Here is a 14,746-nt window from a genome sequence, read left to right as displayed (position 1 = left end):
GTTGGATTAGGACTGATAGGGAAACAGAACCTGGAAAGAATCTGGTTGTGTACTTTTATGTCTACTTTGATGCTTTAAAGAAGGGCTGGCTTAAGGGCGTAGGAGGATAATAGGATTTGATAGTTGCTTCTTAAAAGGGCTTGAAAAGGAGAACTATTTGGTTGCAATTGAGAAGAATGACAACGAACAAATATATCCAATATCTTGGGCTGTTGTAGACACAAAAACTAAGCATTCTTGGAGTTGGTTCATTGACCACTTGATTTCTGATATAGAGTTAAGCAATGGAGAAGGATTAATTGTCATGTCAGTTGCAGAAGTTATCCGCATATATTCTTTTTGTGTTTTTACTGATTTTATTTATTTTGATCTTGTTTTTAATTGCTTTTGAATATTCTATTTTGTAGGGACTTGTACCAAGCATTAGTGAGTTGCTCCCATGTGCTGAACACAGAATGTGTGCCAGACACATTTGGTCAAATTAGTCTAAGAAGTGGAAAGGAGAGAAAAGAAGAAATAATTTTGTAGATGTGCAAAGTCATCATTTGAGGTCAAATTTAAAGCATAGTTAGCTTCTTTGGGCAGGCTTGGGAAGGAAATATGTGAAGATTTGTTGTGCTATAACAAGGAGTATTGGTGTAGGGCATATTTTAGTGAGCATACTAAGTGTGATGTAGTTGAGAATAATATGTGTGATACTTTAATTCTTGGATACTAGGGCCTAAACACAAATCAATAATTAGCACGTTAGAAGATATTAGACATAAGATTATGACAAGGCACGTAGCTATGAGAACATTTGCTACTACATGAATTTCAGATATCTCACCAATGGCCATGCTACTATTAGAAGACAATAAAGAACTTTCAAGGAGATGCCATGTTCTGTTTAAAGGTGATGCATATCTTGAGATCGGGGAGGGAAATCACACATTCATTGTTGACACAGTAAATAAAACATGTAGATGTAGATCTTGGATGTTCAGAGGATACCATGTCACCATGCAGTGTGTGCTTATAGATATATAAATGAAGAACCTGAAGAGCATGTAGAAAAGTGGTATATAAAGGATTATTTTATCAAGGCCTATAACAATGTTATTCAACCAATGCCAAGCATGAACATGTGGCCTGCTACTAGTAATATCAAAATTGAACCTTCAGTTCCAAAGGTGATGCCAGGAAGATAAAAAAAGTGTAGAAAAAAGTCTAAAGATAAACCTAAAAAGAAGTGGAAAAAGTGGTCCAAGAAAGGAGTAAAAATGACTTGCTCAAAGTATTATGGGTCAAAATTCATCTTTAATCGAAAGGGTATCAGGAAAGCATTCCTGGGGCACCACTTTTCGAAGTAATCTAATTATCAACAAAGGCCATGGTCGAAGAGTCAGCAAGATTGAAGTCGAAGAGATGTCATCGAGGCCGAGGTCGAGCACCTTTTGACAGAGTTATAACGGCTAGTGTTAAGTTAGGACCTAAAGGAGAATATTCTAGTGGATATTCTCTGCATTTTTACTATTAGGGTTTCTAAGAATATGTTCCCTATAAATAGAAAAAGACATAGTGATAGGGACATGTGATATTCATTTTATAAAAATATTTTGACTTCAAAGAGAGAATCAGATTCCATTGCAAGCATACAAACATCACCATTTCACTAAAGATTCTAGTCTACACTATTTCAATATATCCGAAAATAACAAAGCTATTCAAAGGATTGTCCATCACTCATCATTATCAGAAAGAATATTCATTGGTTCAATGCTTTCTTGGGTGACTCATTCATTCTATTTACTTAAATGTCATTTATTGCTATTTGTTGATATTGAATGCTACATTATTGCCTTTAGTTTCTAGATTGATTGTATGCTTCCACCATTGTCAAAACATATTTACGTGGTACTTATTGCGCTTTTGAGAACTCCATCTGTGGGATATTATTGTTAGCTAAGATTAACCCTCATTTATAGAAATTTAATTAGTTGAACCAAGATCTATATTTTTAGGTCAAACAATTTGGCGCCATCTGTGGGGATATCTTAGCTAAATTTTTAGTATATCTACAATTAACGCAAGTCACTAACGTCAAGAATCCCGAGATCTCCTTTCTTTGTGCATGAAAAACCCTACATGGTAGGTAATCAAGGAGAAAGGACACAAAAATAAAAAGTGACTTCCAAACCAACCTCACGAATGTGATCAACGAAAGTTGTGAAACAATAGGTGAGGATACGATGCCCAAAGTGTCCCCTAGGTGAGAGAGGTCGTTCCCCTCACACTGCAGCATAAAAAAACCCAGCGGAAAATGGGCCTCCACGTCCGCAGAAGAAGGGACGCTCCCAGCTGTAAAGAAGCTCCTCGAAGCATGGCTGACCGACACGCTAGCAAACATCCTCAAAAATTCTGCCCCAGGCATGAATGCAGAAACCGCAGGAGTGTCACGCCTCGAACCTAGGTGGCGAGACCGGCACCCGATGCCTCACATGTCCTTGCGTACCAACTTGCAACTAAGGAACTCTGAACATATAATGTCATACTTTGGCCATTGGGCCACATTGCAAGACAATTTGTGAAGCAAAGTATAAAACTGAACGGGAACTAACGCTGACTAACTATCAATATAAAGCTAGGCCGACAAGGCCGTCACAACTACTTCAGCTGACAACCAACAAAATATACACACAAGGCCTACAAGCCCAATATACTGCACTAACTAACAGGATATGTCTACAAGCCTCTACTGATGGATGTACTGTGATCGGAATATAGACCCGACCTACCCATAACCTATATACATATATACACAAGATGTACACAAAACTCTAGACCCGGCAACTCCGAAGGACGTGGAGCTTACCGATAAAGTTGAAGTCGGGCAACACCTACTGAGGAGGTCTACCCGTGTGTCTGTCTGAACCTGCACGCATGAAATATAGCGTCCCCAGAAAAAGAGATGTCAGTATGAAATAATGTACCGACTATGTAAGGCAATAAAATAACTGAAAGCTGAAACTAAACTGATAATATAATAATTGAAAGTAACTGGGAATCAAAGATGATCTGGAGATATACTTACCTGCTGATACTAACTCAACTCTCTCAATATAGTAAGCAAAATAAATGCCCGACCTTATAAGGCTCGAACGAGTAATTGTTCTACCGTAGTAGGCTTGCTCATAGGCTCTCGGCCATACTAGTATCTGTATCTCGGCCATGCTGTGCTCGCTCATAGGCGCTCGACCACAGTAGGCTCGGTATATAACTTACCATCTGATCGGAGGTTACCCAATAGGGGCCTGCCCACCGATTATAGCTCGATGATGGTAAAAATACTGTAGTCTGTATATATATATACCCTCCTCTCTCTTGACTGGAAGAAGATAATACTCAATTGAATATAAAGTCCCGATAAGGAAGAATACTGTAACTTATGAGACTGGGATAATGTATATAAATTCGGGAGTATGAACTTCTCTTTAGGCCTCGTCATCAAACACATGTTGTTACGAGATCAGGCCAAAATGAAGGAAGGGCTTAGCCTTAACATAATAACCTATATACATATATACACAAGATGTACACAAAACTCTAGACTCGGCAACTCCAAAGGACGTGGAGCTTACTGATAAAGCTGAACTCGGGCAACACCTACTGAGGAGGTCTACCCGTCTGTTTGTCTGAACCTACACGCATGAAATGCAGCGTCTCCAATAAAAGGGACGTCAGTACGAAATAATGTACCGAGTATGTAAGGCAATAAAATAACTGAAAGCTGAAACTGAACTGATAATATAATAACTAAGAGTAATTGGGAGTCAAAGATAATCTGAAGATATGCTTACCTGCTGATACCGACTCAACTCTCTCAATATAGTAAGTAAAATAGTTGCCCGGCCTTATAAGGCTCGGTATGTGTAACTGCTCTGCCGTAGTAGGCTCGCTCATAGGCGCTTGGCCATACTAGGCTCTGTATCTCGGCCAATTAGGCTTGCTCATAGGCGCTTGGCCACAGTAGGCTCGGTATCTAACTCCATCTGATCAGAGGTTGCCCAATAGGGGCTTGCCCACCGATTATAGCTCGATGGTGGTGAAAATATTGTAATACTGTATATATATAGACCATCTGCTCTCTTGAATGGAAGAAGACAATACTCAATTGAATATAAAGTCCCGATAAGGGAGAATACTGTAACTTATGAGACTAGGATAATGTATATATATTCGGGAGTGAGAACTTCTCTTTATGCCTCGTTATCAAACACATGTAGTTACGAGATCATGTCAAAATGAAGGAAGGGCTTAGCCTTAACATACCTAGAGTAGGAGAAAATTCGTGTGATATTTTGGAGAAAGATTGTACCATACTTCCTTATAATTGTAAAATCTCACGTTACTTTGAATTGTTGAAGATCTTTCGTAAGCATTGCTTATATGATATGTGCAGATGCATATTAGAATAACGTATGTGACTTACATTGGTTATTCATGACTTTTAAGTTTCAGATGTTTTATGTATGGATGTGGGCCTCACATACTAATGACTAAGCCACATAATCTACTTAAATGTGCCACCTCTCAATCAGAATTTACGAGTTACACTTTTGAAATGGGGGGGGGGGGGATGCTACGTTAAGGTTCCATAAGTTTATCCAAAGATCTTAATTAATTGTCCACCAATTTCTTAATCAACTTGGTAATCTCCCATTAACCAATAATTAATTAATTACCCACATAATTAAGAATTATCTCAAATTACTTAAAATACTACTCACTTTTAACACACTTTATACATCTTACTATCATGGTCATGTGGCACCTTGTATGGCACTAGCCCATAAATACGGGATATTGTAGCTTGGACCGTATTTTATCTCAAAATTTCAAACTTCGACGAAACTCATTTCCTTCGATTCGCTTACCCTCTCACCTTCACGAATTTATTTATCACTTGTTTGAAATACCGTAATACTTATAATCCCAGAATAATCTCATTCCAAAACTTACGTCGATTAACTTACGATGAAACTTTAACGTACGAAAATACGGGATGTAACATCTCATTTCTGAGCTTTCATCAATTTACTTATGGCGTACTTTCACGTACGAAAACATGGGGTAAAACAAGGAGCTTGCGTGATACAACAAACAGACAAGCAATGCAACCGACCAAACCCTCCAACGACATGTATAACTTGCAATATCATTAACAATGCAGGTGACAGTGCCCTCGCTGCCATTCTAAAGAAGATGGAAGAAATAGAAAACGAAAACAAGGCACTCCGAGACTAGATGAAAGAACACCAAGAACGAGTTGACAAGATACCGGGCGCCCCTATGTTGCTGCCAAAAAGGGACGCCTGTAGGTTCATAGAACAGCTGTACAGCGATGGCGTAGCCCTGCATGCCATACCAAAGACCTTCAAAATGCCGCCCTACCTCAAGATATATGAGAGATCGACCGATCCTGAAGATCATGTGACTCATCATGTCACGACCTCGCCAAGGAACAAGTTTCCTCTATTTTGCTGAAGAAGTTTGGCGAAACCCTTATAGGAGGAGCATTAACATGATACTCACAGCTACCAGCTCGCTCCATAGAAACCTTCGAGGAAATGGCCGATAAGTTTTTAACCGCCCATGCCGGAGCCAAGAAGGTCGAAGCGAGAGTAAATGATATATTCGCTATTAAGCAGTCCTTGGGAGAGGGATTAAGGGACTTCCTCGCCCGATTCAACGGAGTAAGGATGACTTTAAAGAACGTATCCGAAGGCACGGAGGTCGCCGCCTTCCAGAACGGATTGAGTAGGGATGGATCAAGAGAAACTAGGAAACTGCTGAGCCATTTGATGAAATATCCCCCAACCACTTGGGACGAAATCCATAATGCTTATTGCGTCGAGGTTCGAGCCGACGAAGACGACTTCAACGGATTGACTCATTAGCTAGCATCAGTACAAACCGAATCTAGAAAGGAACAAAGAGACAACATCAGGAGGGATCACCCGATTCTGTGACCCAATAAGGAACGGCATCACACATATATGAGGAAGGCTTCCACCTCTTCCCCCACTATGAGGAAGGCCCATCTAGGCCAAGAAGAGGGACTCACCAGAACGAAAGAGGTATGGCCCCTTATTATCTACTCACGACTTTTGTGTGTCACCTACAGAAATAGTCTATGCACTTGAGAAACTCGGAACAATAGTGAAATGGTCGCCGAAGATGAGATCAGACCCACCCAAACACCAGAAAATCCGACGCCCTCTGTGAGTTCCACCAGGAACGAGGGATCAAACTAAAAATTGCATCACCCTCAGACAAGAAGTCGTAAACATATTGCGGCAAGGACACCTCAAAGAGCTGTTATGTGAATAGGGGAGAACAAATTTCACCCGAGAACGTGAACACCAAGGCCCACCAAAGCCGCCATCACTAGCACGCACTATCAACATGATCATCAGTGGTGGCGATGACGCCTCTATCAACAACGTGAAGTTCATCACCACTCATAAGTTCAAGAGGTCTATCGCCCGCGAATAGTACGACGAACTTGAAGAAATCATATTCGACGAGTCAGATGCCGACGGTTTGACTTTTCCTTATAATGATGCACTCGTTATTACTTTATGCATTTTAGATACCAATGTCAAACACCTCATAGTGGATGATGGGAGCGGCACATGCATTATCCATCCCTGTTTACCTTGAAAATGGTAATTACAATTTAATTTGATTATGTGGTTCTAAAAATACGTGATTTATTTTAATGCTAGTTGTTAGGCGATAGATTCTAAGTGTGAGTCAGGAAAATGGGATAAGAACTTAAGGACAGTATGTTATGCAAACCGAATGACCGTGAATCAGGATCTCGAGCTGTCCTACATTGGGCCTCGAGGTCGAGCTAAAGTGTCAGACTAGGGATGGTCGACGAAGAACTAATAGTGCTAAGGACCTTGATAATGGCTCTTTATGATCAATGATGGGTAATAAATGAAGAACAATCAATAAAACACAATAAATGTAAGCAATAAAATCAAAGGAGCGACAATAGAATATGTTTAAGTTGAAGAGCAGAGAATGTTCTTGTTCTTGTATTGAATATCATGTGTCTTACAAAATGATAAGGGTCCCCTTTATATAGGAGGGAGAATCCCAACATAGTACAGGTGCATTTATTACAAAGATATGTGGCTGGTACAAACATTTAATGTCACGGTACAGACTTGTACTATTCTTGTAGACCTGTTCAGCTCTAACCACATGCCTTGGGAATTTCCTGCTTGTCCATCATAGCCACCGATTTGCACTGCCCCGAGGTCGAACATAGGGAACCCTCGAGGTTAAACCTCGAGCTGTGCCTCGAGCCTTCTGGAGGCGGGCTATGGAGCGTCATCATGATCATAAAATTGGACTCTCTGATTTTAGCGATATACAGATAGTCTCCGCGTTTCTTAGAGTAAAAATGATAAGAAACAATCTTGAATTCTTGCCTCTTCGATACTTCCATCATGACGTCAACCCTTCTGAGCATTAAATGACATGACTCAAAGGCTGCACAGAGGTCGCTGTCAGCAGGTGATATTCTTGACATCCCATTTGCGCTTCAAATTGTTACCCTTGCCTTTCTAACTTCTCTGCTTTGTTGTAGATCAGGAAATTGTATGACCGTGCCTTTTCTAACCTTCAAGATGAGCTTTCATGCCGTGAGGAGGATCTCGAGAAGCTCACCTCGGAGCTAAATGAGTTGAAGGCTTCCTCTTCCCGAAAGGAAGAGGAGTTGAGTGAGCTTCGGGCGAGTCTAGAGGGAGTGCACCAGGAATGGACTAGCTTTGCTGAGCAGGTAACACGACATTCATGAGTTCATCTTTTATAACTTGATGCTCACTATCTTGATTCGCCTTTGCAGATTGGGCAAAAGAATGCCCTGGTGGGGCGACTTCAGGAAGAGGTTGCAACCAAGGATACGAAGATCCTCGAGCTGAAGAGGCAGAATGAGGCTGTGACCTCGGAGAAAGACCTTTTGCGGGGAGATTTGGCTTCGACCCAGGATCTTCTTCGAACTGCTCAGAAGGAGGCCACTGCATTATCTGTGGCCAAGTCTGAGGCTGATGAACATGCGTCCTCATACAAGAAAGATGCTACTATCACAAACGATCGAGCCAGAGAGATATCCGACAAGGCCGAGCAGAAGCTGGCTCGGGCCGTTGCTCATGCTCGTTTGCAAGCAAGGAGGCAGGCCTTCGAGGAAGCAAGCGCCAAAGGTGTCGATCTCTCTGTTGAGATTGAGAAAGCCAGAGCCTTGGAGGAAGAATCAGTACCTTCAACTACTTCGGATGAGGTTTCCGGAAGTGATTCAGACAGTAGTGAGGGTGAAGAATAGACTCGCGTCGTCATCTCTGCTTCTCCTTTTCTTTCTTTTTGTATACGGATTCCTCGGGGGACGGGGGGGGGTTGTAAAGACACCCTTTGTAAATGTATTTTTGGGAATGCAAAAAGATTCCTTTGCTTCAAGTCTTCAAATTTTATTTTTCAGTGCTTATGCAAAGTTAATCTTTGAATTTTGATGTCGGCTCTTTGGAGCCCATACTTGGAGTAACCGAGAACCTCAAGATCGGGCACTATCTCGGGGCTAGGTTGATAGCTCTTTGATAGTCCATACTTGTAATAACAGAGATCCTCGAGATCGGGCACCATCTCGAGGCTAGATCGATGTGGGGATCTCGGTAGCTCTCGAGCGCTGTATGACAGTGTCATTCATATGACGTGATCGCGAAGTGACCGGGGTGGTCCCACCAGTACACTTCCCAAAAAGTGGTAATGGCATGGTCAGAATTAATTGGCCTTCAGAATAGGCGAACAGTCGCCGCTTGCTCTATATATGTATTTGCTTTCTTCTTATTTAAGGATTCCGCTACTTTGAGCAAATCTCCTTTTTATACAGCTCTCCTTCCTTGCGTCAGTTCTTTCACCATTTTAATTTAAAGCTTTCGCCTAAGTTTTCATCTCCCTTCTCTTGTTTCACCATAGTTATGGCTGCTACGCCCAAATTCGTTCACCAAGAAGAGGAGAGTTCCGCCTCTGTTTCCCGCGCGGTCGGTGGAACACCACCGGCGTCCGGTGAGCTAACCTCGAGATGCTTTGTCTCGAGGAGGGACTTTACGTTAGAGAGACCTCCCAATGCCTAGGGCCATTGGGAGCATGCATCAAGGATCATCTCATCAATAGGAGAGGAACACCTTGAGGCAGTTAGGAGAGACTGCGGATGCGGAGAAAAGGCGGTTGTGAGCACGTGATTTTTGCCCTATATGAATTACTCCCATAAATTCAAAATAAAATAATTTCTTCCAGTGTTTGCAATTTTGTAGATTTTTGTGGCATTCTCTGTTAATTATTTGCATTTTTGTCTGTGCATTTTAATTAAATGAAAAATACAAAAAATGTGTGCATTTGCATTTAGGATTTAAGTTAACATTTTAGGATTAATTAATTTGTTTTATAAAAAAGGGAAAATCACAAAAAACAATAGTTCAATGTGCTTTTAATTCTAACTTTTACTTTTGAGTAGTTTTTCTTTTAATTTGTTTTTAAGTAATTATGATAATTATCATTTAGGCTTAAATAGTATTTTTTTTAGAATTAATTAGGTTCTAGGAATTAATATAGGTTTTAATTTAATTTAAGAAAAGAAAAGAAAAGGAAAAAAAGAGAGGAATTGAAAAGAAATGAAAATGAAATTAAAGAGGCAAGTTTTGGGCTATTCTTTAAACCCAAATCTCCAGGCCCAAAACTTTATCTCCCAAAACCCGTGCAGGAAGCCCAGACCCACGCCCCAAACCCGCTCCTATTACAACACAAAAAAACCCTAAGTCTCAAAGACCCCAAAGCTGCGCAGGTCACTACTCATCTTCCCCTTCACCAAAATCGCCCAAATTCACCCTAACTCACCCCACGCGCCTTCCCCCTCTTTCCTCTTGCCACATAGGAGTAACGGGCTCTGACAACAACAAGATTCCCTCCCTCACTCGCCCGTTTTCAGGCTATTTCACGCGGTTGGAAGGCTCTAGAAGATGGGTGTTGGACGAGTGAGAGGCGTCGGATCGATTTCATTCAATCCGAGCCTTACATTCATCATGTGCTCGTTTTCAAGAGAGCCTTCTCCGATTTCTTGAAGAGGAAGAAAGAATCTGGGGTTTGGATATATAAGGGACCATTTTCGGTTAAGAAGGGGGGATTTTATTTTTTCTGATTTTTGAGAGGAATTTTTGGAGAAGTAAAAGTTCTAGGTTTTCTTTGCGTTTTATTTACATTGGTATCGCGTTTCAGAAAAACAAAAATACAAAAATAGCTTGCGTTTGATTTTTACTCAAGTTTTGTTTCAAAAGAAATCAGAAAATCACCAAAAGATTTCAACACTTGTTTTGATTTTGGTTCTCAAAAATGGAGTTTGATTGAAGTTCAAGTGTGAGTCAGTGTTTGGATTTGGAATTCCAGTTCTGATTCGAGGTCCATTCATGAATTTCGGTTGTGCGTCCTTGTTCGAAGTCATTCCTGTTTTCTCACTCGGATTCCAGACTCGTAGTTTCATTGCTGGTTGATTCACTGTTCTTTGCATAGCTGTTTGTTCCAGCTTACTGATTTCAGCTCCTGCTGGGTTTCTCTAGTTGTTTTACGGCAATTAAGGTATATGCTTTCGTTCTCAAATAATGTAATGGCTATTTGGATGTTGATCGAGCCCTGCTTCATCAACCTTAAAGCAGTCTCTAGTTTAGATTTGCTTATTGTGAATTTGTTCAATGGAGTCCCAGCGTGATTCTTGATTCCATATTGCTCTTAGAATGCTCTTGATGTCTTTTTTCATAATTTATAATTCCTCAAACAAAGCATATTTCTAGTTAAAGTTCATAGAGTAATTGCAGGTTTGAGTTGTTGTTATTTTCTGCATTTTTGTTTATTTCCGTTATAACTCAGTGTGTTTGAGTTCAATATGTGTTTGGAACATCCTGCGAGGTCGGCTTTGCTTTCTTTTGGTTTGAATGATTGAGGTTTGAATCGAGTCTGTGGTTGTTATACGAGGTGCAGTGTCTGTTTGTCGATTCAGTGGCCTTTACAGCACTTCTCACACGTCTCTAATGCAATACGAGCTTATGTTGATTTTATGTCCATTTGGTGATGTTCAAAGTTGACCAGTTTCTCTGTTGAATGTTTCATACTTCATTCCTTCTAGTATTTAAGTGTTACTGAGATGAGTGGACTTAGATATAAAAGCTGCTGAAAAGAATTCGACTAGTTATAAAAGCTGCTGAAAAGAATTCGACTAGTTCCTTGATGTTTTTTTTTTGCAAAGTTTTCCTGCCCGTGTGTCTGATTTGTACTGGTATGAGCAGCATACAGCATATGCATATCTTTAGGCTTAAATGAGTCAAATCCATGCTATTTCAGCAGTTGTAGGTCTGTTCTTGCTTGCAGAAAGTTGAACTTGATTCATGTTCAAGCTCGGTGTATAATGACGTCTGGAATGTTGTTCACCTTTTCCTGATTCGAGTTACATTTTTGTGTCTGATTGTATGCTTCTGTTGGATTATTTTGCTGAAATCTTTTGTTGTTTCTTTTCATAATAATGTTGTTAGTTAGTCAGATGTAGGCTAAGTCTGAAATGGTGCATAAATTAGTAAAATGGATATGTTTAAATCCAGAGAAAGTTAGTAAAACCTATACTGTTATTTGGGTTTCAAGTTCCTTCATATCCTAGCATTACTCTATGTGTTGGAAAATAACCTTTCTGCAAAGAATAGCTAATGCCTTGTTTCATTTTGAAGAGTAAGGAGAGAGTCTGAAATATGTGTCCTCCCAAGTTCTTACTTCTCCCTTTCCCAAAGATGAATTCTCTGTAGAATCATTTGTTAATTTGGAGATCAGGTATATGATAGTTTTGTATTTGTAAATGGTCGATGATGCACACATTTAACCTTCAAATTGCCTTCCTGATATTTTCGATGGTTTAGTAGGCTTTACCTGTATTTTCATTTTGTAGTTAGCCATCTCTCATAAGGTAGATATCAAAATAACTCATAAGTCACTTGTATGCTCTAGGTGCATATTAAATAATTAGACCGTCGTGATTGTGTATACGTTCGCGTAACATAATTACGATTTTAAAACTAATTCGGAGTATGCTTTCGCGCAACTTCGATCAAACGCTTCTTAATAATAAAATTGGTTTTCATAGGCTACTAATTAATTTTGGTCCATATTAGCTTTGGTTGCTAAGCATATTTTAATTAGCCCACTATTAGAAGGCTTGATGAATTTTTTTTAACCCATTTGAATGCTGCCGCACATGCTGTGGGAGAAACAGATTTAGAGAATGAATTTGGTGCAGTAGCAAGTGACAGTCTTCGGCGAGGGTTAATGCTTGCAAAATTCTCTCTTTCTATAAGAGTTATATTTTTGAGGTAGATCAGTGCTTAGTAGCTGGAGGTTCTCATTAGTTGTACATCAATGATGTGTAGTTTCTGCCCCTATTATGGGACTAGTTGACATAATCTTCTTTTATTATTTTTCTTCCTTACTGTTACTATCGAGGCGTGCCATCCCTCATTTGATTATACATGGCCCTCGTATTAGTTTAGATATAAAAATGACAAATGTTCGTTTGCTTTAGGCATGTTTAATATACGATTGTGGTTGCGTATACGTTCGCGTAACACGACCATGATCCTAAATTAATTCGGAGTATGCGTTCGCGCAACTTCGCTCAATCTTTTCTTAATAATAAAATAGGTTACAAGCTTTTAATTATTTTTAGTTCACGTAAGTTCATTAAAATCACATATGGCCTTCTAGTAATTTCTTAGGCTAGATATATAAAATAATAATAATTAAATACTTCGTAGAATATCCTTTAAGGCCGTTTAAAATACCAAGTGTGGTTGCGTATACGTTCGCGTAGCACAACTACATTTCTAAAAACAAAATCGGAGTATGCGTTCGCGCAACTTCGGCCCAAACACTCTTAATAATAATTAAGCGTTATTAATTGTGGACACGTTCGCGTGACATGGTTTTTGACGCACCAAACAGGCGGGTATACGTACGCGTAACCCGTCTCAAGATAATTTTTTTTAATTAAAAGCGGTGAAAGAAGCAAAAGCATATAGGTTCTAAATCAGTAATTAAATATTTGATTAAGCCAAGTATGATCAAAGCGACCATGCTAGAACCACGGAACTCGGGAGTGCCTAACACCTTCTCCCGGGTTAACAGAATTCCTTACCCGGATTTCTGATTCGCAGATTGTATACAGAGTCAAACCTTTTCCTCGATTCGGGATTTAAACCGGTGACTTGGGACACCATAAATCTCCCAAGTGGCGACTCTGATTTTTAAAAAATAAATTCCGTTTCGATTGTCACTTCAAGTTGGAAATAACTCCCTATTTATTATACCCTCCTGGGGGTGTAGTAAGAAAAAAGGAGGTGTGACAGCGGTACTGCAGGTACCTTCCCCAGAGGAGAGCATCATGGCTCATGTAGAGGGGTTTTTAAACGTATACACGTACCCTTTTACATTGGTCCCTCTCGATATAGTCGTGCTCGAGTTCACCCTCAGCCATCTTATTAGATTATACCGGCCCTTGCATTATCGAGGGCTGATTACTCTACGACATCGATCCACCCAGCCCTTTGTTGCCAGTAATGAAGAAGGCAGGGACCGAGGGTAGATGAGTCGATTTGTCCGAGTGCGGACTGTTGACATTATCCCCTTATAGTTCCTGCCATTCACTGAGAAATGGAATTTCACACGTAAGTGGTACACTTGTGCTTTTGTCATTTTTGTTCATAGTGGAGGCAGACTCCGTAAAGGTGTTTTCTTTCTCTTTCCACAGTAATCCCGTGGTTGCCATACGAGGTCCCCAATCTGGCGGATTGGACTCGGAAACTGGTAGCTTGCTAGACCTACGATGAGCGTAAGTGGCGAGACCTATCGAAGGGTAGATGGGAGGCAAAACACCATGGTGAGTACCGTATGATTCTTTTCTTTAAGGAATATTTCCCATTGTGTTTCCTAACTTCTTTACTGCAGGTGTTGGAGAATTTTCCGAGATAAGATCATGCCCTCCCGGAGAGGAGGGAGGATCATCAGCTTCGGGGCCGAAGAGCGATAACAAGCGCAAGGAATCCTCGGTGGGCGAGGAGATTTATTGTGAGGCAGGGTCTACCCGGAGGCGAAAAGGAGATGCAACTGTTGAGGTAGATCATGTACCTATCGGCCGTCGTGTAAAAATTGGTGCAATAGAAGGGAGCGGCCACACACGATGGCTCGAGTCGAGAGGCCTCTCGGGGCAGCTGAGCCTGCAATACCCGAGATTTCTAGCCTCGGAGGAGTGGCTCCTCTTTGCCACCGTCTTCTTCCCTGGTCAAAGGTACTTTGAGGGACAAGGATCTTTCGCCGCTATCTCCTTCTCGTGTTGAAGGTCTTCGAGGGATACAAATTTTCTACCGCCGTCTTCTTCTCCCGTCGAAGGTACTTCGAAGGATGTTCGAGGCCAGGGGCTGCCTAAATCAAGCGGGGTCTCGAGCGATCATATCCCCACCGAGAGCGGTTCGACTGGGGCCGATGAGATCAGGCCAGTAGATGTACGCTCAACTTTTGAGTAGGCTCAGCGGCTCTGTTCTATAGTGAGTTTTGGTTGACTTTGTTGGTTTTTCGGTTTTGCGTTTTCATTTTCTCACTGAGCTTCTTTTTCATA

The sequence above is a fragment of the Nicotiana attenuata genome, unplaced genomic scaffold (genome assembly GCF_001879085.1).
Source record: "Nicotiana attenuata strain UT unplaced genomic scaffold, NIATTr2, whole genome shotgun sequence".
Classification (NCBI taxonomy): Eukaryota; Viridiplantae; Streptophyta; class Magnoliopsida; order Solanales; family Solanaceae; genus Nicotiana; species Nicotiana attenuata.
The sequence above is the reverse complement of the archived record's forward strand: the minus strand, read 5'-3'. Positions refer to the sequence as shown.